Source organism: Pezoporus occidentalis, unplaced genomic scaffold (genome assembly GCF_034315485.1).
Source record: "Pezoporus occidentalis ecotype Australia unplaced genomic scaffold, CSIRO_AGI_Poc_V1 ctg46, whole genome shotgun sequence".
NCBI lineage: Eukaryota > Metazoa > Chordata > Aves > Psittaciformes > Psittacidae > Pezoporus > Pezoporus occidentalis.
Genome location: NW_026915791.1, coordinates 7953131 through 7977319, shown reverse-complemented (window position 1 = coordinate 7977319; position 24189 = coordinate 7953131). Strand labels below are relative to the sequence as shown.

At 39.5% G+C, this 24189-nt stretch overlaps 1 long non-coding RNA gene across 2 annotated transcripts in view; it reads left to right on the top strand.

Annotated features, from left to right (window-relative positions):
* Positions 1-21692, top strand: part of LOC134172461 (uncharacterized) — a 43062-nt gene extending 21370 nt beyond the window's left edge. Inside the window, exons 2-4 of one of the 2 annotated variants that reach the window (XR_009967936.1) lie at positions 4588-4666; positions 13763-13925; positions 16673-16782. This is a non-coding gene — a long non-coding RNA (uncharacterized LOC134172461). Of the gene's footprint in view, positions 1-4587; positions 4667-13762; positions 13926-16672; positions 16783-21479 lie in introns of those variants that run through there. The other variant, XR_009967935.1, reaches the window with a different exon arrangement.
* Positions 21693-24189: the final 2497 nt, after the last annotated feature.

Sequence of the window (24189 nt, the reverse complement as noted above, 5' to 3'; positions counted from 1 at the left end):
TTGTTTGCCTGTATCAGAACTGGATTTTTCAAATGCCACTCTGAAAAGAGCATGTGTGTGCATATACAGCATCCACTGTACAGCAGCTATTTGTTGATGAAGTGTTTGGTATGGAACATAAAAATCAGACTTGGCTGTGACCCTTTTTATCTGTTTAGTTTCATGTTTCAAAGAAAACAGGTAGTTGGGAAAGAAATGAGAATACTGTACAATGTACTGCATTGATTTTTCTTGTTAAGGTTTTAATAACCAAGGTTTCTTCCTTCCTAAAATATTTCAGCTCTTTGAAAACTTCACTTGAAGCATGCTGTGTGTCCCTTGGTTATCACAGTGGAATTTGCGGCCATTTGTAGCCAGAACTGTCTTTGCTCACTGTTTGGAATAGCGGTGTGAACACCAGCTGCTTTAGGGATAGCTGCTCTTAGTAGTGTTAAATAGGATATGCTGTGGCACAGGAATTAGCTTAGAAAATTTGATTCCTTTTAAAATTGATTAATTCCCTGTTGGCTACACTTCAGGGAAAGAGGATTTACCCACTTTTGTCTTCAACTAATGCTGTTTACACTACTGAGTTCGCATCCTATCATGTTCTGCCAGTCTTACTAATCCTTCTATATGAACTGTATGCTGAGCAGGCAATGGGGGTGCTAGGTATCTGTTGGGTGCTAGGTTTTATAGATTCTACCTCCTGCTACAACTTTAGTCCTTGCAACTATAATTGCTGTGTTACCAAGTATCTGAATACAAATGTTGTACTGCACCATTTTGGCAATTCTCCCTTGGGCAACTACAGTCTTACATCATTTGAAACCAACCAGAAAATCTGGACTGAAATATTGCACTTCTAACTAATTTATTTTTGTGGTTCATTTTGCCAAGTAAAATTGAGGTAGTTTTTCTCTTGTTCTGCTTTGTAAAGCATTGGATCTTATTGTATCTTTTACTCTAGTTAAAGATCTAACACTAACTTTGAGCTAATAAGGAAATGCTATAATGGACCTTAAAACACTTTGTGTAGGGATTACGATGGCATCACTGTTATCAATAACCTTTTGCAATGAAACTGGATACTCAGGACTATGTGCTTTAGAGTAAACTGTATGGAGTGTAACTGTCTTAATGCCTGAAACTGTCTCCTCTAGCATTTTACTTGCAAAGGAGGTAACAAAGTTGTAAGATGCTGTTGGACTAAGCATTAAAACTGTCAAGAGACTGACTGGCAGGGAAGGCACACTTTAACTTCTTGGATGCAACAAGAAATATCCTGTGCTTCTAAGTCAGTGACCTTATATTTCAGGTATTGACTTTTAGAAGGGGAATTGGCTTTTGACAGCTTGCTTTCATCTAAGCAGGATGATTTGGGCTGTAGCAAAGCAAGGCTTCTTTCAAAGTGACTATTCAGAATGCTGTCTAAGAAGCCTGAAATGCCTTTGTGTAGCAATGAAAGCATTGTCCAGAGCAGCAATGCCTCGGCTCTGCCTTTGAGGAGAGTTATAGAGAAGGGATAGCACCTGAAATGCTATTTTTTCAGATTTAGTAGGCAGGTGAGCGTTCCTGGCAAGAATTTTCCTAAAGAACTAAGCACAATGCAAGGAAGGATGCAGGACAGATTGCTCAGGCAGTAGGTTCCTGTTTGGTTTTAAATATTTATGGAGCAATAGCTCAAAGAAACCTCAGTTAAGAGCAGAATTGCACAATCGTAGATATTCATGCATGCTCTGAATTAAAAACATCAAATGCTTGGGTTCATAGCCTGGATATTGTGTATTTGAAGTGTTTAATTATCCCACATGACATGTTGAGAATGTGTCTGTTCACTCCAAGGGAGCTTTTTACCTTTGGCATCCTTGAATGGATAAGATTTTGGGTGTAAAAGCATTGTGAAGTAGCACAATGCTCTCTTTCCAAACCTACAAACTGGCTCCAATAGTGACTGGAAACTGTGAATCTCTTGTTCTTTATTTTGAGGAATGGGTTATATTTCTCTATTTTAATATAATCACTTTGACTCTTTATTATTATGTTTTAAAACATAATAATAATCTTACAGTTTCAAAGTGAAATCTTTCAAATGTTAGGAAACTTGAGAGCTCCTGTTCTACATGAAAGCTTGATTTAGCATGAGTGGTTATACATTAAGACATAGATGTCGTTATGCATGTTGTCAAACAGGTTTTAGTGACAAACACAGATTTTAGTCTAATTTGTCTTATTTAGGTGATGGAAAATAAGGGAACGAAAAAGCAGAGGAACAGAAAGGAATATGCAGATGGAAAAGAAATGGAAAAATAGAGGTGATCGTAAAGGGTATTTGTTTTTCTACGGAATAATACTGAATAGAAATATGTTAAAAGTTAGTGGGAAGTTTCATTAGTATAGGAAAGTTTAATTCTTGTTTCTCCTAGATTCTCAGTGAGATAGAAGAACACAGACATTTTCTGCTGCAAATTGCAACTTGCAACTTCCCTAATTCGTATCAGGTAGAACAAACATTGCCCTCTGGATTGCATCCCTACTCTGAGGAAGAGAGCATTTCAGCAGAGATCATTATCAAAACCAAGTTAATTCTTGGTTAGCTAACAATGTACCTCTCCTCAGCTTTGATAACAAGCCCCTAAGAGCTGAGGAGTATCCCCGTGTGTGCAAAGTGTCCAGTCTACAAGGAGAATGAAGAGAAACCCTCTGCCCACCATTAACTGTATTTTAAATGAGATTACAAATACACTGAGCAGCTGCTCCAGCTTTACTTGTGCATGTTATAGTATATGATGTTTGTTTGCAAAATCATAACTCCTGTTGATGACAACAGTAATAGTACTTGTTAAAGCACAAACCCCACCTTCTGTATCACTGTGGCAAGGGGACTACATAGAACATGCTTTTTATTAAAGTCATAACAGATCTTCACATAGATTAAGCCAAGCAAGCGTCCTTGGCACAAGGAATAGTACAAAAGCATCGTGTGTTAGAAGCTCAGGGGAAGCAGACCATCTATAAGTATTCCAATCAAAGATGGGACACTAAAAGTAAAACCTAAATATTTTTTTATAAAAGTGGGTTAGAGAGTCTCAATACACAACAACCCACAATTACAGCACATACCTAATGGTTTATTTCATTCAAGTTTTGTGTTGTGCAAGCCTGTTGCACATTAGTTGAAGGCTGGCTTGAAAACTTGGGGTTGTACCCAATATACTTTTATTACTAGTCAGAGATAGGGAAATATATATATTTTAAAACAATCTTTGAATGGCCCATATAATCTAAAATACCAGAAGGGACCAACTGTGACCCTGTTAGCAGCACCGAGCGTGTTTAACTGCACATGCACTCCTTTAAAGCTGCATTTCCTGTAGTGGCTATGTAAGTTTGGGGAGTATTAGCAGTTGCAGCTCAGGTGCTGGAGTGCTTATGGCAGCATTGTGTTCAGAGTGTTTTGAAGTGCTCAACTATTTTCCAAGCATCTTTTGTGGGTTTTGTAGTTCCCACTTCGATTTATGATATCAGAACTAGACTGTTACCAATGCTCCAGCTAACTTAAGGTTACTTAAGATCTTACTCTTCTGTTTATCCTTGTGTGCTTACTTTCATACCCTGTAGTCAATATTATTATGTCATGGACCCTACTTGCACTACCCAAGAAATGGTCTGTTCTATTGGAAATAAGCTACTGACTAGATTAATCAGTCTGAACAAAGGAAAGTGATTTAAGCAGGCCTGTCGATTATAAAACAATAAAACATGACACACTAGAATATTCTTTTTCCCAAGGAAAAGACATGACAAAAAAAATCGGTTTTCTAACTGGTTTTGTCTCTCTTCATTTTATGTTTTCTTGGAGTATTACAGAAGTGGTCAGATAACACTGAAAAATCCACCTGCTGTTGCAACAAGTAAGGGTCTTGCCAGCAGATTTTGAGAGGTAAATTCAATGCCTCCTTCAGTGGATGAGAGTCTGCCACCTAGTGACCACCTTCAGCAGCTCCATCGCACTTGAGCATACAGAAGCCTTGGAAAATCAGTCAAGAACAGATTTGCAGGGATTTGGTGTGGTTTCCGCTTGAGGAAATTTTGATGCATTGATATGTGATGCCTCCTCCTGCTACACTTTGGTTAATACACGAGCCGATTTTTTTTAATTACTGTTTGAAAAACTTGGAGGTACATGAAAAGATCTGGGTGTGCTACAGCTCTACTTAGGTAAGACACATCTCTACTTTAAAAAACAACACCACGAAACTCATTTAACTTCAGAAGCATATTCTCCATTGCAAGTCCGATTGAGAATAATGCTATTGTTTATGCTGCTGTTCTTCAAGGTTTGTAGCATTTGATCTTAGCAGTCACAATTGTATGGTAACTCATAGATGATTAGCCTTGTACAGTAAGCATCAATGGCACACTGCTCACAGAGGCTGTGTGCAGCCTCTGAACAACATGGTAATAAAGATTTTTACTGATTCTTACTGGATTTTTGTAGACTACAGAAAAATCTGTTACCAGGGAAATTATTCTTGGTAGAAATCCCAGGCAAAATATTGAGTAGTATTGTAACAGAGAAATAATTGGCTGTCTTTTTTGTTATAGAATAGGGAAACTTGCAACAATGGAAATAAGCAAGGCAGGACTTGAGATCAGCATCAACATGACGAGTCCAAGGCACCAGGTATAATATTGTCACACCTAATGAATAAATCGGTGGGTGTTCATAAAGTCTTTTATCTTAAAGTCAGATCTGAGTGATCTGAGTACCATCTTCTTTATGGTACCAGCAACAGCAAATAATGGTAATAGTGAAATGGTCTTAAAGTAAGCAACCTTGAGTCTCTAAACTTTCCAGAACAGAACATAATCCTATAGCAAAAGTATGGGAACTTGAACTGACATCATGTACTTGCTTATAGTGATCGCTATATCAGACGGTGTGTTCAGGATAAGTTCTTCTACCTGGAGTTTTGCAGGATGAAGTTACAGTATGCAAACTTACACAGTCGCCTGCATGCCCCTCTGCTGGCACTGTCATCCTTAGCTCTGTGATGATAAAGGAGCCTTCATGTCACAACCAAGTAGGAAGACTAGCCTCCTTGTAAAGAGCTGTCTCTCTCTTTTCACCTTCCACAAAGGGAAGATGCATAGCAAAAACATCACACCATGTTGATTACTGGCGTGCACTCTGAAGCTGTGGTGTCACTTCATACCTCCTTTCACTGTTTCTAGATGGTTGAGATTAAAGTGTTCTGAATGAGCACTTTCTTTGGTTCCAGTGAAGCTATTCCAGTACGTTAATTTCCCATTTGCTGGACACTTCAAAGAGTTCAGCATGACTTCAGAGTACTGAAGACATACTTCAAGCTGCTGCAGAATTAACTTAGGAGTTATAAAAGCAGTAGATGCATGACTATGCTTTTAATCCATGAAAAAGGAGATGTGGAACTGGTACTTTAACAAGCTGACAGCAGCAAATTAAAATGTAATGTGGCTATGATGAGATGACAGTTACTGTTTGTAAGTAATTGGGATCACCTTTCTCCAGCCCTGTTCAGTACTATTTGTGCAATCTTACATCGCTGAGAGCATAATCCTACAATTGGGTGAAAACAGACAGCAAAGTACTTCCCTCATGGATTGATCCTAAAATGGGCTTCAGATTTCTTTCTTTTCTCACATGTGACAGAAATTAAAGTTCCAGCAGATCCTGTGTTCATTGCCTGTTGCAGACAGGCAAGGAACAGAGCAGTTGGATAGGCTACCTCAGGAACCTGTGTGATGTAAGTAGAAAGGTTGGAGTCCATTCCTGTTTATGATCTACCCAAACTCCCACGAGAGTCCAGAGGACTCCTCATATATCATGAAGAACCCTGAAGGAGGCACAGTTCCTTCCAGTAGCAGCCAGAAGGCATTGGCAACAGAAGTGCGATGAAAAGGATAAAACTGCTTCAAGCCACCTCCAGTGCTGCATTTGTGAAGTTGCCAGGGATCTTCAGAAGTAGACTCATAGATTGCAGGCAGAAGAGCTTCATCCTTTAACTGTGCTATAAACATGTCAGCATGTGTGGGACTTAATAGGTGTGTTTCAGGTATGGAACAGAGGAGATTGCATATAGCAAAGAGGTTCAGATGAAGTGAGTAACACTGCTAACTCCAAACACTAAAATGTCCTAAGTAGATCTTCATTCATTAGTTCTTAGATACAGAACCAATTTTCAAGATTCTAAAATAATGATTTACCTTTGGAAACTGGGGGTCTGTGTAAGGTATAAAAGATAAGATGTATGGAGTTGTTACAGGGGGCTGATGCAAGCCAACAGCTAAGCAGCACATAGCTCTTGTTCTCCCCACAGAGCAGGGCAGGAGAGAGAATAAGAAGAGGAATAGGAAGAAAACTCATGAAGGAAAAATGAAGTAAAACAAACCAACTGATGCCAAGGCAATCACTTAGCACCTTCCACAAGTAGACAGATGCCCAGTCAGTTTCTGAGCAGTGGCTACCTATACAGAATCCCCTTCCCTTGGTTTTTATTGCTGAGAGTAATGTGACATGGTATGGAATATTTCTTTGATCACTTGGGGTCAACTGTCCTGGCTGTGTCCCCTCCTAGCTTCTTGCCTATGCAAGCCTACTCACTGCAGGGGGCAGAGTGGGAGAAAGAGAAAGCCTTGACACAGTGCAAACACTGTTCAGCAGTAGCTAAAGCGTTGGTGTGTTATCAACACTGGGTTAGCCCCAAATCCAAAGCACAGCACCATATGGGCTGCTATGAAGAAAGTTAACTTCATCACAGCCAGATCCAGTAGGGGTGGCCATATTGAGAGGGCAAGTGGATATGAAAGGGGGGAATGCAGGCAATGTGAACAGAAAATGTGGCCTGAAAGCATAAGGGGAGACTAAAAATATTTTCTAGAATAAAAAATAATTAAGAGGATCTGACAAGAAGAATGTTGGAAAGACTGAAAGGATATTGTAAGAAAGGTTTATACTGTGTAAAAATACTTGGAAAACCAGCAAGTAAAGAAAGAAGGAAAGGTAAGGAATCACTATTCACGGGGGGGGACGGGACAGACAAGTTACAGAAACACCAGTCTTATATGGTGTTCTTTACGTTAACGCATTTCTTACTATGTTTTTTTGGTACATATAGTGAAGAGTTCCTGACAAGTAGTGAATCCAGTACTACAAGGAGTATTGGAATTACAATGCAAAATCCTTTTCGTACTCGGGAGGATGCAGAGAAAAGAGAAAATACAGCTGAAGTGACTACACTGCTGTCTCCACCATAGACAATGATATAGTTTCCTAAGCTGCCCCTCAGCATTGGTCTTAGATGGTTTCATGAGCATCTCTGCTTTAGAGGAATAAGGAAGCATAGTACACGATGCAGCTCCTACATGATCACAGAGTCTATGGTGCACTGGTTGGTACTAGCTAGGAGTCTGGCATCCATAGGTGTTCTAATCAATCTGCACCTGGATGAGAGAGGAAGCCAGGCTTTGGGAACTTAGTGGAGGTCAGTATCAGCTTAGGAATGTGAAAGTCATGAAAGAAAGTTTATTTTCAGTATTAGCTGTGATCACTTAAATATTAAACTAGGCACCAGGGGCAACAAGTGTAGACTGCCAGTAGATCTGAAGGACAGCAGGAGGCTCTGGCAGGTCAGGTACTGATGAATAGTTGATGCTTCTCTCTTCTAAACATAGTTTAACTGCACTTGGAAAAGTATGTCTGACTGCAGTTTGATTCCCAGTAAGTTCTTGTCAAGCACTGCTATTCCAATTTGCTTTGGAAAGCCTCTTCCTATGTGTGATCCCTGCCCCATCCACTAAGCCTTCAGGCTTTCTATCCCTGACAAACAGCCTAGATACAGCTGCCACCAAAACATAGCTTGACTAATAACTTGTTTATACAGAGTTGTCTGATGCACCTGTAAAGCTGGTCTAAAAGTCTTGAGTAAACCCCTTCTTTGTAGCACATCTTGTTTCTGTCGGAGTTTCACTTGGAAAATAGAAAGAAATTCTGTGTTCAACAAAAGCTGGTATGTAAAATCTTCTGATTTTTGCAGAACAAGTGGTGACAGCAGGAACATAACGCAGCTCTCAGTGTTCAAAGGATCTGCACCACAATTAATTACTTACTGAGCTGTTCACTTTGCATGAAAATCTTGTCTCAGTAATTGAACACATCACTGGGGCTGCTGCTGAATGTATCTGGTAATGCCTGCTCTGTAAAACAGAGTCTGTCACTCTTTTGGATGCGATTTAGTGCAGGGTTTTTTCTGCCATTTTCTGCTTTTCTCAGCATGGGAGCCCCATGTTTTGCACCCTGTGGTTTTAATTCAAAAGCTTTATTTTCTTAAGCAGCTTCATTGCCTTTCTGAATAATTCTCTTCCAGGGTCCAGAGAGAGATTTCGCATGGTTACCAATCTGGGGCCTAATCTGCTCTTTACTTTCAGAGTGGAAAACATACTACATAAATAATAAAAGGGTACTTACATTTGCGTAGCGCTTTTCATCCCAAAGGATCCTTTTTCATGTAACTGGATGCCAGACTGTGGCTTGATCCAGGGAAAGACGTGTTATCAAAGACATCTGTCTTGCGAAAAACCCATCTGGATCATTAGGATAAATCATAATGCTCTACCTTGAAGTCCTCTTTTTGACAAACTCTCACAATGCCTGGAAGAGTACTTTAACTAACATAAAGAATATATAGTTATAGACACATATATATGCACACACATGTATATATACATATATATAGAATATATAATATAGAGAGTTCTAGTATGTTGGCATGCTCTGGAACTGCTACCACAGGAAAACACTCAGGGATGGGGGAATAATGTAGGCTTGACCAATTGCTTTGGTGAGAGCACTTCAGGACACATCTGGAAGCAGAATTCTACTGTTTAGGGAACTTTAAGGCTAAGCAAGGAGGTAGCTGGATAGTTCAGATGTCTCTGATCTTGGGCAGCAGCTCTCTGTGGGTATTTTGGATTGTAGCTTTGAATTTAGGAGTCTTACTTCTGTTCAAGTCTTGCCCGAGGCATTGAAGTCCTTAGCTGGAGCTAGCCCCAGAACCCCAGCTGGTACACATCAGGAGGGATCAGTTATACTCAGAAGTGTCATAACACATGATCCTAGTTGCTGCAGGCAATTTGTTGAATAATTGCTGTTGAAATGAGCTGCTCTAGAACAAGCAGATGAAGAAGATGCCTAACAACATAAAACAGTATTGTGGGCAACATTTGGATCTGGGATTCGTTTCTAAGAGTACTCAAAAAAACTTAAATCTGCCAAAACATGGTGGCTAGATTATTTCCTTGATTTTTTTCAAGTTTATATCATCACAGTTTCTAAGAACTCATACAGGTTCCAATGTTAACAAATAATTTTTACCCATAATATCTCTCTTGCTCATGCCCCTTACCTTGTCATTTTATTCTTACCTTTATATTCATAGAATCATAGAATGGTTTGAGTTGGAAAGGACCTTGAGATCAAGTTCCAACCACTGCTTCTTCGGGCAACCTGTGCCAGTGCCTCACCACCCTCACAGTAAAGAACTTCTTCCTTATATCCAACCTAAACTTCCCCTGTTTCAGTTTAAACCCATCACCCTTTGTCCTATTGCTACAGTCCCTAATAAAAAGTACCTCTCTGGCATCCTTGTATCACTGTAGCAAAGTATCAGAATAGATCAAATGGAACAGAGCAGTAGCATCAAGAGAGATTCTCTGGGCCTTTTGCACTTCCTAGCCCTGCTAAAAAAAGCCAATGTAAGGCAGACATAGGTACTTCTGATGCACTTGCTCTGAGAGTTCACTTATCCTGGGCTGATCACCAAGCACTTCCACCAGCAGGAAAGTTTATAGAGAAATTAAAGTGATTTGAATTCAGTTTTATTCCTCTTTCTAGAATAATCAAGTGACTTCATATTTTACAGAGTTAATCCAAACTTGTTAGTCCTTTAAGAAGCCCTTCTTGGATGGCAGCCCAGGATAGTACTGTTTCCCAGGGCCAAGAAATAAAGCTTGAATAATTCACGGTGTGAAAAATAGAAAAAAATGAGAATGTTCACATACTGCACTATAAATACAAAAAAATATCATCAGGCTTTCAGCCAAATGCCATGGTAGGCTGAAATTGCTTATGCCACACATGCGTAATAATTCCTGTTAACGCTAAATGGAACTGTTGTTACTGATCATATTTAGTTTGGAAGAGATCAGCAGCGAGTAGCTGGCCTCTAAAGAACTACCTAGAGCTTGGTCTTAGGATTCCTTTCTTTGTCAGGGGTTCAAATGGCAGTTAAAGCTTATCAGGTGGGATTTTTCATGTGTGTGATTTTCTTTCCTCACTGGAAAATGCGCTTCATTTAAAAAGTTAATTTCCTTTTATCAAGTTCTTCTCTTAGAACTCATGTGGTTTATATCTACGGTTAAATATTTGTTAGCTCAGGGTAATTTAATAGCCTGTTACTAGAAATCAGTGGCTGGGTTAATTACATGGAAGATGAGGGCCACAGGTTCAAATTTTGGTAGTAATTGATGCAACTTTTATTCCGTGCAGCTGCTGTAACTGCCCCATTCTCTGTAACCTTGTTTTTCTGCCAGCTTTCTCTGAGAAAATTTGTTTTTTTAGCTCATTCTGCTGGTGGTGATTCCTCCCATCAATAGGAAATTCTTCTGAACCCTTATCCTTTATTATTGCAGCACTGGATCCTAACCGTGGATTGCAATGAGTAGGTGTTCTGTGCCCAGTAGAAGTGGAATAGAGCAGGCGTTCCATCTGAAACATTTGTGTGAAACTGGAATAACAGAAATGGAACAAATGTGCTTGAACAAAGTACAATGGCATGTGTTTAGGGACCAGTGACTGGATTTACTGTTAACTGTGGCTTGGAGGATGACAGATGAGGAAGAAAGCTTTAGTTCAGCCTTTTCATGCTTTCTACATGCTCTGTGAGAATTCGTACAGTCCAGGTCTCCATATCCCAAACTCCTTGCACCCTAAGCTGTAGTAAACAGAACAATGATCTCACCTGGCTGAATCTTACCCCAAATCCTTGCCCCCAGGTGGAGCTTCTTGTGAACCTGACTTCTGCCACCCCAACACCATGGCATTCCTTGCACTCCCAGGCTCTTTTCTCACTATCAGGTCCTGCACCTCACTGTCTCAACAGCATAACCCCAGTGGAGTTGCCTCTTTGCCTGCAGTCTGGCCCCATGGCAGCTTTTACATCATCATCAAGTGTGTCTTCCTTCCTATGAAGATGGTTCTAGTCTTGTTATAGTGCTGATAAGCCACATTATCCATTTACACCTTGTCATGTCATCCCACAAGGTGAGAAGAAATGGGAATGGGAACAAATCACACACCTAACCAGTCAGACAGTTGCTGCTGCTGTACACACAGCTGGAATGCCATTTTTAATCCCACTTGTCTTTTGTTCTTTTATGTCCATGGCTCAGTCTGAAGGCTGTGCTATTCATGTGACTGCTGGAAGCTTCAGTAAGAAATGGTAGGGGAAGGAAAGAGAAAGAGGAAGGAATTGCAATGGCTTTTCTCTTCTTTCTTCCATATTGACAGCCTCAGTTTGTTGGAAAATGGCTACAAGGCTGCTGGGGAGGAGGAAGATTGGATTTTTCTTATGTATTTGGTGTAGTATTTCCAGCAGAGGTAGCAAAGAAGTGCAACAAAGGACTAGTTGGACAGTCAGGGGAAGATAACATGCTCTACAAGAGGTTGTTAATGGTATGTATACATTGTGCAATGCAGCACTGTGCAGAGCCCTGAGTAGCTATGGTAAAACTAGTTCTAAATTGAAAGTAATACAATGGTGTCAGCATTTTCTTGCAGCTAACTTAGCTGTGCTGAGTGGCAGCATTAATTAGCACAAAAACACTGCTGTGCTAATGGAAATATGCAGGCCTAAGCAAGTATGGGTGAGCTGATCTAGGTGAATGCAGTGCTATGCTTCAGGCTAGCCTTATTGCATAGATCAGATCCTGAAAAGAGCTTGGGTTGCTTAGCCTACCTGATACTGTAAGGAGAATTGTTTACTGTTCATAAATAGGTGGGGATGCATTAGAAAAGGAGAGCGATTAAGTGAGCTGAAGGCCAGGTTTGGCCTTTAGTGCACTTAACACAATAACAAATTGGGAAGGAGTTGTTTTGTTTGGTGATACTGGTGTTTCTTTTAGTACAAATATAAGAATTCTAAGGGGGGGGGACACACACACCTAATAGTGAAATGACAGAACACCTCAGTAATGTCAGTGACTGTGTTCACTTGAAAGGTGCCTAATGAAGCCTAAACCACCTATGTCAGTTGCTCTAATAGGGGTCTGGATCTTGCTTTATCAAAGGTTTTGTTTCAGTTCTCCTCTCTTTCCCACCTTTAAGGGTTTTTTTTTTTTTTTAGTTCATCTAGTTCAAAACATATCTTTCCTAAAAGGAATAGAAGGCAGATTTTTGATATGATGGCAGCTGTATGCAAAAAGCATCCAATCTGAAACAGCGGTTCTGAAATATGAATGCACTGGTTCTCTATTTGTCTCTTTTGAAAGTAATGCTAATTAAAATTAAAACATGAACATTTAATGGCTAATTATCAAAGAGATTAATGGGAAAAAATATTGTGTGTGAAACCCAGACAGAAGATTGCTGCAGGGAGGAAAATGAAAAGGGTAAAAAGTCAGGGAGAAGGGAAAGGTGGGAAGGAGAAAGCATAGTTACTGTTACTGGTCCTAAAGGCTAACTCTGATTTTCACTATGATCCTGAATTCTGTAGTAAGGCACTTAAAACATTAGAAATAAAGTGGACTTTCACTGTTAAACATTAGAACAACTGAAATTACAGAGTTCTGCATGAAGCAGCTACCTTTAGGTAGCCTGTTGAAGTCTGTCGGCCTATTTTTGTACCAGACCATCAGGAAATAAACCTTTGAAATTCAGGCTTTTCTACTGGCTGAGTTTGACACTGAGGGTGGGCATCCTCAGCTCTGCTTGAAAAGCTGAATTTTGTTGCTCCTTTCCATATAGGCTTCCAGTGATGGCAAATAGCAAAGGTCTGGCATTTCACTTGATCTGAAGTCTTTAATTACAGTCAGACATGAGGCTGCAAGGTGCCTTCAACCACCCAAGGTCATAAATGCCCACAAGAAGTACAGCCTACAGAAGTGCTGTGCACTGTGGGTACTTGAGCAGATCTCATTTGTTGGTACTGACTATCAAAAATAAAACAGTTCACTTGGTTACAACCCATACCAAAAAGCTTTTATGCATTGTAGCATTTAATGTGTGGCTGTAAATTAAGTTGAAGATGGGAGAATGATAATCCATGAGAGATTAAATTTTCCACAGGCTACCATGACCCCGTTTCAATGCAGATCTAATTCAGTTTTCAGCATTTTGTGTAATGATAAGACGGTGTAAAAGCAGATTTGGTTGTTATCTGCACATTATTTGAGAGAGGCCAGAGACCAGAAAAGAGATATCCCAGTGTGAGAGTTTTTTTTTCTTTTTAATAACATAATTCTTACATTCCTGGGTATTGAATCCCTGTTTTGAAAAGAAAAGCAGCCACATAACTAAACAGCTGTCTTTTCGTAACAAAATGTAGCTGTAAAGGAGCTAAGTTATGCACTTGATCTCTCTTACGCAAAAGTAGCAGCTGGAATTATGCTTTCTTCAAAACAGGGACAGTGATATTTCAGAAACAGTGTTATTTTCACCTTTTTGTCTCTTTCCCCCTTTGTCAAGAAAACAGGCAAAGCAAGATTAGACCTAAAGAAATGTGCAAGGATGGTTTTGATGGCAGCATGCTTGAAAAAGAAACAGAACCAGAGAGAAAGATTGAGACTTCATGTCTCATTTGCATACTTCTCTGCCACAGGCAAGTTTGGGTTTTTTCTCACAAACAGTGGTAGGTCTTTACCAATACTTTGGTGACAGTAACTACGAAAATCAAAGTGAAAGTGATGTTGTGGCACTAAAGACAGTTCTTTTCTGAAGGGTTATGGGTTGCATTGGTAGGATCCTGGTCAATAAGCAGGCAAGAGTGACTTGAAAGTTGCACATTTCACCTATGAGAGAAACAGATGGCATATGAGCGCTGCGTTTCCCTGTTGAATATGGACCATGGGTGGTCTTGTTAAAACTCCGTCCCTGTGAGTCTGTGTCCTGGGTTCAGCAGTAACAGTCATTTTTTTTCTCCTTCTTAGTAGCTGGTGCAGCGTTGTGTTTTTGACTTTTGGCTTGGGAACAGTGCTGATAACACCGATGTTTTTAGTTACTGCTCAAATGTTTAGTCTGAACAAGGACTTTGTGAGTTTTATGCTCTGCCAGGGAGGAGGGGAAGCCGGGAGGAAGCAGAGACAGGACACCTGACCCAAACTAGCCAAAGAGGTATTCCATAACACAGCACGTCATGCCCAGGAGGTAGAAGTGGGGGCAGTTACCCGGAAGGGCTAGTTCACTGCTTGGTTGGGCTGGGTATCGATTGGCGGGTGGTATTGTATTCTCTTCCCCTGTTATTTCCCTTACCATTATTATTATTGATGGTAGCAGCAGTGATTTGTGCTATACCTTAGTTACTAAACTGTTCTTATCGCAACTCGTGGGAGCTACATTCTTTTGATTCTCCTCCCCATCCCTCCAGGAGTGCAGGGGAGGAAAGAGGGTGGAGTGAGTGAATGAGCTGCACAGCTGGACTTAAACCACAACAGCCTGGCATCCCTCCTTTGTAGGTGGGAAAATTATTAGGTTTGTTTAAATTCAGTCATTGGAAAATTAACATGCAGAACCTAGAAGGTTTTTTTTGTATTACAGTCCCAGGAGAGTATAAAATAAATATGATAAATTATTTCCAAGTGAATGAAAGAAAATATAAAGTCTGATCTCAAACTTTCTGGATTACAGAATGGACAGCGATAGACAGACAGAATGGTTCTCCATTCAAATGCCTTCTGCTTTCATTCAAACCCCAGGAAAGTTAGGAACACCTCCTGCTTCAACTAATGCTGGAGTAATTCAACTAAATAGTTTACTGCACTGAAAACGTAAGTGGAGCAGAACTTCAAGAATTACATTGAATTAATTGTATGAATTTTGTTCTTCCAGCAGCTGAGTTCAGAGCTCAGCCTACTTGGTTTGTGTATATGAGCAGTGTTCCTGTCTGAAGTACTGTATTTACACATGAATAAGAAATCCAGATGATATAGCAGAATCCATGATCTGTGTTTTCCTCTGGCTATGCATGCTCTATTTTTCAAAGTGTGAAGGTGAAAGAGACCTGTTCATTACCAACTACTGTCAGGACAAGTAAAAGCCTATACCCAGATTATGTTGTCTAGACAGTGAGGGCAGGAAAGAAGCTAACACTTCCCTGGCAGACTGTGTTCATGGATTATCATCATCTAAAAACAGGCACTGTAGTTCACTACCTCAAATATCTAAATCCATATCTCCTGACACTGAATGCAGTTCTCCTTCCCCAGTGAAAGGTATCTTAAAGTACTGTGTCCTCAGTATTTCATGTTAATAATTCCCTGCAGTTTGAGTGAATCTGTCTTTGATAGGAAAATGCTTAAAAACTGATCGTGAAAGTTCCTATGAATAATGTTTGAGATTACTTGTAACTTTCTTATGTTATTTTCTGTATATGAATATTTTCTTGGCAAGTCTGAATTTCAAATTCATTTCATATTGATTAGTGATAGACATTGTATGATAAAGCTTTTATTCTTTCTCCATAAAAAGGGCAAATAGAAGGTGGTAAGGACTTCAATGTCACTGATTTAATTCAGAGAGCCCATCATTATGAGACAATTTAGTTGTTTTGTACCAGAAGCTCATTCAGTCCATTAATTCCTCCATAAGAGTAGGCTGTGGGTTTCTTGAAGTGCCTGAGTGCCATTTATAGTTATAGAGAAGTAAAAATCAATCAACTAGTTCCTTGGAAAAGACTGTTTGGCTCCCAGTGAGGCTAAACAATGACATGGCACTTACACGAGACTACTACATGCCTGATCCATGAGTCCCTGGGCAATGCAGTTTGGAATAGCACCAATATATTGAAGCATGGAATCAACACTTGTAAACAACACTTTTCTGCTCAGGAGCATCCTGAAGCTTTAGGTACAAATGCTGTGTGAAATGAGAAAGTGCTTCTCAAGGCAGAAATAATTTTATATCAAGAACAGGTTCATTACTTGTACTATCAACTAGAAATTTGTGTTCAGAGTAACCAGCATCTCCAGATTACTTTAGCTAATATGAATACAGCAAGATTGTGAAATGAGGATTGAATTAAAACACACTTGTACTAGTTTGCTGATTATTATAGGGGTGAGAAAGCCCTAGTCCCCAGGAGATTTGTCATTAAATCACCACAGCTTTACAGTATGCAACCGCCTCCAGCCTTCATTGTTCCAAAGCAACCGTGTCATCATTTTCCGACTTAAACCCTTGAAAAGGTGTTGAGGTTAACACAAGATAAGAAAAGCAAGAATGAGCAAAAGCTGACATACAAGGGCTTGAGGGCTTCACAGTGTCCATGTTTTCTCACTTTCCTGTCTTCTCCCTGTGTTTTTTCTGCTCCTATGCCATCTTTATTCTCCTTTTCTGTGATTCCTCTCTTGTTTGAAATCTTGGCTCTGTGCGTGGCTCGAGGACTGTGTTTGTCTGGGACTCAGTACTGTGCCATAAAGCTCTGATATGTTCACTGCGTTTCTTCAGGCTGGCTATTATCTGTACCTATATGCATGCAGAAAACAGCAAAGAGGTTTTAAATGTGAGTCAGAACAGAGTTCATTGTAGTCTCTACTTGTGCAATGTGTGTATATGCTTCTGTTTGTAGTTTTTCACTGCCTCTACTTCAAATTAACTACTTCAAAGTAGATATAAGTTGCTACAGAATCAGCTTGGTCATAAGTGACTCCAGAACCTTCAGTGGAGTGCAAGATGTAATCTTTTGTCTTCCACCAAAATCAGCACAAATAACTTGATTTTACCAACAGAGAGGAAAATGTTGTTCCCCTGCCCGACATGATAAATCTCTTCTAGGCACTGGTTTTCCTGAGTGTTTCTACTGACCTTCTCTCCCAGATGGAATCAGGCATTCCATCAACTTTAATTCTTCATGATCTTTCTGTAAATGTTTGATGCTGTCAATTACAGGGTTTTCCTCCTGCACTGCTTAAAGCATGTGATGGCCTGTTAGGCCACTCTTTCTGCCACATTTTCACTCCTCCCAGTCTCGATAATGTCAGCTTGTCACAACAAATAAACCTTTTGTAACACCTCACTAAAGAGGTGCTCTCTGCTTTTCTTCCTCCCCTCTTTTTTTTGATCATTTGAGGAAGGTTAAATCAGGTAACAGCTACAATAGGAGAACTGCTTAACAAACCATTAACAGTTTTCTAGTGTGGTTGCAGGCTGTCAGTTAGCCTTTTAACTGATCTCAATAGGCACAACCACCCACTGAGCAGCTGAGAAAGACATTTTGCTATACTTATCATTTGGTTCTGTGATTTTTGCCCAATAAGTAGTGCCATTAGGTCTGCAAAGCAACTAAGATCTTTTCTGAGGCATTTATATTCTTTTTTCTTGAAGGACCATTTAGCTGAGACTGAGGTTGAGGTCTCATTAAATAAAGTCCTGGCTCTTCAAATCATTCCATCATACCTGGCTTATGCCAATTGATATGGTTTAGTGTGAACGGTGTCCCTGCCCCTGGCAGGGGGGTTGGAACTAGATGATCTTAAGGTCCTTTCCAACCCTAACTATTCTATGATTCTATGAATTGCACAGCATATCCAGTAAAAATCAGGCATAGGCTTTCCTTGCATTTGCACCTCATTTTACAATATCCTAGATCTAATGTGTGGATTTCCTGATCATTTTTTTTGTCAAACTGTCTTATTAAACTACTTCCAGTAATGTAGTCCAGGGAAAGGAGCTTTCACCTCACTGAACAGTTAGATACCAACCTCTCCCTCTAAACTGCTTAACCTGCTCCTGTGTCTCAGTAACCTCTAAGGATGAGTGAAGTGGCATGGAAGTGAGATCCGAGGCTGGATCCCCATATGATTCTCACTATACTTATGCCTGTTCCAAGTTGTCCTCTGAGCAGAGGACTCCTTTGCCTGCTGCAGCATGGAACCTGCTTTCATGAGCCTAGTAAGGAAGACGCAAAGGCAGTTGTCAAGATAGAAGGATATTGCTTATGAATGTGATATCACGGCTGTGGCTCTACTCTCTTCTCACTCCAGTTGCTCACCTACATGGTGAGGTAGCAATTTATAAGCAGCTGAGCTAATGTGCTATAAAAGATAGAATTATTTCAAAATGACAAAATAGGATTCATGTAGTACAGTGAGCTATCAAGTGGACTATATCATTCCAGCATGTACATGAGCATCTTTGATATTTAATGACACTACTCAGGCTAAAATTCAAACATAGATTCTGTAATTGGGTAGATGAAAATTCAAGTTGTCACAGTCAAAGCTAGAACCATCTCACTGATAATAAACACACACAAAATGGACTTGTGGAATCGCCCACTTTCCAAAATAAGCTTCCAAATGGTTGTTTAAGTGTGTTAGCCCTTGAAAATTTCTCCTCAGGACCAATGGGCTCTTCAGATGCATTCTCCTACAGCCCATCGATTCTCAGGATTGTATTTAAAGACCTTCCTAAACCTCTGTTTTGGGTTTGTTCCAGAGGCAATTCTCAGATGTTTGCAGCTTCTCAAATACTCAAACTAATCTGAGCTCATACTCTGTTCTTCGGTGTTTAAACCACGACATTCGGTGATGATTATTTCCATGCCATTTTGCAAGTCTGACCTACATTTTGGCTTCAGGCTCCTTTTTGTAGGCGCAGAACTTATATTTTTAATGGGAACAAATAATGTGGGTTTCTTTACTGTTTTTTTTTTTCACTCAAATACCTGCAACTTTTACTTAGAAAAAATACTTCTGAATTACCTATGAAATCAGTGTTTTAGACAGAGTTATTCAGAAAGTTTTATCAGTTGAACCTGGCAGGAGAGAAGTCATTGACTGTTTTGGGAATCCATGATTTTCCAGCACTGTGATTAGAGTGTAAGAGGCAGGATCTCCTAGGAGAGTCCCACAGTCAACAACTGGGACTTAATAAATGCCTGGAACACAAGACTGATACTAGGAAATCCAAAAGACTTTTCATGCCAAGAGTTGGCTCTGATTAGCTTTGAAGTATTCATTTAGATAGCATTTTCAGTTCCCACTGGGCTGGTTTTAAGATTACCTTATATTTGCTCACCCTTTACATGAGCAAACTTAGCCTCTCAATGATACTCTTTTTTAGTGTGACCTGAGGTTGAAAAATCAGTTGTAATGGGAAATATGATTGGTAGAACAAATGTAAATATAAAAATACTAAATTATGTTTTCCTGCACCAGTCCCAAAGATTCCCATTCTGTATTTCATGTTATTTATGAAATTTGCTTCTCGACATGATGGAAAAGCACATTCATTTCCATTGTTAGGGATGTGTAAAATTTGCTGCTGTCACTTACATTACCAGACAATTTTACTGTAGAAAATGGAAGGTAATTGGTACTTCAGGAAGGCCACAAATCTTTCCTGGCAGCAGTGTACCACTCACAGTACATTGATTGCAAAAATTAGTAAATTCAAGAGGAATATTATATTCCTTGAGTCCTGGCATAAATCTCTCCACATTCTGCATGAATTACTGCCATCAGGTTAGAAGATAGATTTCTGTCAGCCTGCTTCATTGTGTGTAATGCTCCTGATTTAGATGCTGCTCATTCGAACACGTCTTCTAAAACTGACATATCTTGCCTATTAAGTCCCACCAGAAAAGACTTTAAATGGCAGGATTCAATAATATTGGGCTAATTTGCTGCTTTTATTTACTGATCTTCTTAGGGTTGTAAATCCTCAACTGCCTGTTGTTTCCTACTTCATTACCTTTGTGAATGAAAACTAATGAGAGCGCAGTGTTTGTACAAGGATGAGAATCTGTCTTTCTGTACATTTGGGATGCTTTTCATTGTTAGTGTTCAGGAAATGAGGTTTGAAATTTCTCTAACACACCTAAGAAATTTTCTCGATGTTAACTTAATGAGAGTACATCTGGGTCTGAAATGATTGCCTATGGCAACCTCTTGTATTTGTAAGCATTTACCAATTTCTGAACTTCAAGAGTCATGGCAAATTTTCGTCATTTTTCTGGCATACCTGAGGTTCAAGAAAATAATACAAGATGCATTTGCAGACCAATTATAATTTCTTTACCATGGACCACTGCCTGTGCAAGGCCTAGGACGAGGAGATTTCAGTAAAAAATGAATTGTTATTGTTATTCAAGTCCAGAAGAGAGCCATGAGGATGAGCAGGTGCTGGAGCACCTCCTGTATGAAGACAGGCTGAGGAAATAGGGGCTGTTTAGCCTGGAGAAGAGAAGCTGCGTGGAGACCTCAGAGACTTGAAGGGAGCCTACAGGGATGCTGGAGAGGGACTTTTCATCAGGAACTGTAGTAATAGGACAAGGGGTGATGGGTTTAAACTTAAAAAGGGGAAGATCAGGTTAGAAATAAGGAAGAAGTTCTTTACTGTGAGGGTGGTGAGGCACTGGAACAGGTTGAGCAAAGAGGTGGCAAATGCTCCATCCCTGGCAGTGTTCAAGACCAGGTTGGACAGAGCTTTGGGCAACATGGTCTAGTGTGAGGCACCCCTGACCATGGGAGGTGACATTGGGACTAGATGACCTTAAGATCCTTTCCAACCCAAACCATTCTCTGATATCTGCATGTGGGTCTTTGGCTCTGCCTAAGTCACTTGGACCCCTGCAACTTCTTTGGGACCAGGTTTAACCTGAAGGTGATACCTGCAGATTAAACACATGGGCTCATGTGTGCATTTTTGGTCCACAGCTCATCACAAACAAACAGGTACAATGTTTTGTAGGGTCAAGCTGAGTTGAATTAACAGTGCTAACAGAACAACCGTATAAGAAAGGAAGGTTTTCTGGTGCTCCAAGCAAGCTCAGCTTATTTTGTGAAAGAAGACTGATCTGGTTTAGTACTAGCTAAAAGGGGAACAAATCTGTGAGCCAATGGTGTGAATGTTGTGGTGGGAGCGGTCATCAATGACGATTTCCAAGTTCTTTTTGTTTAAAGAAATTAATGTGCCAGGGATGATGATAGCGGAGTGCAGTAATGGTTGATCTCCTGATTTGTTTTCAGTGGTAAAACAGTACTCTAATAGCCTTGCTGTCTTTTTATATAGAAAGAAAACTGTTTTAATGGTTAAAGTTAAGGATTTATGGCTTTGCTGTGAATTTTTTGTCAGAAAGTTGAGGAACTGCATTTTCAAGAGAAGTAACTGTTTTCAACAGCAAAACCAGTCATTGTTACAATAAACCATCACAGATGGCAAAATTCACAATTTACCCTCTTCACAGAGTCAGAAAATGCTGCTTATTTGGGGCTATACTTTCTTTCACTGAATCGGAACTGATAACCAGAGAACTGAGAGCAAGCTGAAGATGGAAGATGCCTGTCATATGCTGTTGCAAAATGAGGAATGACCAAGACCTCGGATGTTGGGCTGAAAGTGATTCTCATCAAGAACTGTTTCCTGCTAGCACAGGGAATATAATCAACACTCATCCCCATAAGAAGGTCCACTTGGGAAGATGCAATTATGAATGTGAAAGATACAGGTGAGAACTTTAGTTTCCATTGATTCAAATCCCATTAAAAGTAAAGGTGCAGGGAGATTCATGGCATAATTCTTTGCTGCTATTTTTTTTAGTAGAAAACAGAGCAGGAGCCATGGAATTGTAACTTAATGAAAAGGGGCTCTTGCATGAGTGATTTGAATGGATTGTGTAGACACTCAAGCAATGCAAGCACATGGATACAACAGACAATGAACAAAGTGGATGATATCAAACTTCAGGTTTTTGGTGATCATTGATTAAGAAACGTCTCTGCACAAAATATGCAGAATAAGAATAACTATAATCACCATCCTACCTAGAACTTGTTAACCCCTGGAGAATAAGTTGGAATAAAAGTTGTTATTGCAAAAAATGAAAAAGGACAGTCTGAAAATAGTTTTGATAATGGCTGTCTTGGAAGTGCCTGATTTTTCCATTAGTTTTCCCTTAATTCTCAGAAAATATGCCTTTGTCTTATTGAACTGCACAGAGTACTGCATGCCTTCTAAAGATATATGAGGAATGTCTATGGAAAAATAGAAAAAGAAGTCAAAAGCATACATGAATACACAAATTAGTAAATCTGGTGAGACATTTTAGGGAGGCAACTGAGGCACAGATCACATAAGGAATTGCAAAACCCTAAGCTAAAACAAGCCAAAAAAAGCTGAAGACAGAAATCAGCAGATTTCTTGTGACAAATACCACAAACAGAAGAGCTGCCTCATACTTGAAAAGTGAGGCAGCAAATGCAGCAGCAGCTCATAGTAAGTTGTCATAATTAATTCCCACAACAGGAGCAAAGAATGACAACAATATTGCTGCAGATAAGGAAATTCAGAGGAGTAATGGTCAGTTTTGGACAAAGCTGGAGATCAGCGCTCATGTCAGCGTGATCCCAGAAAATATTAGCACTAGAGGAGAAACACTGGTAGTATCAGATAAGTGGACAAAATGAAGATCTTGATTACATTCAGGTTTACTACAGTTAGTCCCCCTGAGGAAGCATATGAAATCAGTGCATGGGTAAATAATAGATGTTTGAAGCTGCAGCTCCTAAGATTACATAGAATAAAATGTATAATTCATTAAAACATGTAACTTCTCAGAAAACAGAAAACTCAAACAACAGAAGTAAATACCAGAAATGTATTGCAGGATTTAGGGAAGCTTCTTAAAGAGAACAAATAGAACTGGAAACACCTATTTACAAGCCCTTTGGAAAAATGTAGTCTCACAAAAACAAAGGTAAAGGCAATAAAAGAGCAAAGGCACTTGCCTCAGAATCACAGAGCAAGCAAGAGAACCAAGAGGAATGACATTACGTATCAGTCACTGAAAACAAAAGAATTAGTACTTTCTCTCTATCTATTCACTCCAAATATCAAACTAAAGATAGATAGATAGATGTGAATGCTTTTGACTAGTTAAACAAGGACATTCTTAAATGTCTTTTATGGTGGATGCATTAACTATGGAAAAATATTTGGTATCAGTACATTTTGGCCAGTAACCTTAAGAAACAGAACACACTTTCATATCAGGGAATGCTATTTCTGAAGACTGGCTTCTGGGCTTTCTCTGGACACCTGACTTCTTTCACTTGAAAATAAACCACATCTTTGATAGAATAAATGGTAAGTCTTCACAGATGATGTTTTGATCTGTGGAAATGGTGTAGAAGAGCATGACTGCAGGCTTCATGTAGTTTTGAAAAGCTGGCAAAACAAATAAAAATGTAAATTAACTGTATTAGAAATAAAACTCCTAGAAGCAAGGTTCTCAAGCAGATCAGATACAAATAAGGCTTCTACCAACATTCTTGTCCTTGTAGATAAAATACAATCCCTATGATTTTCTTTTAATGGTTCCTAGACATGGTCATGAGCAATGGTAGGGAAACTAGCTAGGGTTGTTCAAAGATTGTAGATGTTCAAAGAGAGACCTCTGAGTAGTGGAAGCATGTTCACAGGATGCAAATTTGAATAGAGCCAAATGAAATTAAGGTATTCAAGAAACACTAGATTTGATGTCCTTAGGAAGTTTAATACTAAGCTAGTTTCAACACAGATGGCAGGATGGCAAGAACTGGGGATTCATATTTTATTCTATATTATTGTTATATTATTATAAATATAATTTATATTATGTAAGTTGAGTATCTTATATATAATCCATGAGTATGAGAAGTTTTGTGCCTCTTCACGGAGGTCCCTGGAAGCTGTCCATAAACCACTTCTTGCCATTGAAAGAGAAAGGCCTGACAAAAACAGATTGGTTCTAAATGCACGTATACGTTCTCTAAATACAATATAAATGTGGGATGTACTTTGTAGCTGAAATACAGAAGATGAGAGAGCAAAGTTCCAGGCTAGGTTGTAGGAGTTTTGATTTTGCTGTCAAAGAACACTGTTCTGTCTGGGACAAGATGTGAAATAAGATTGTCAAT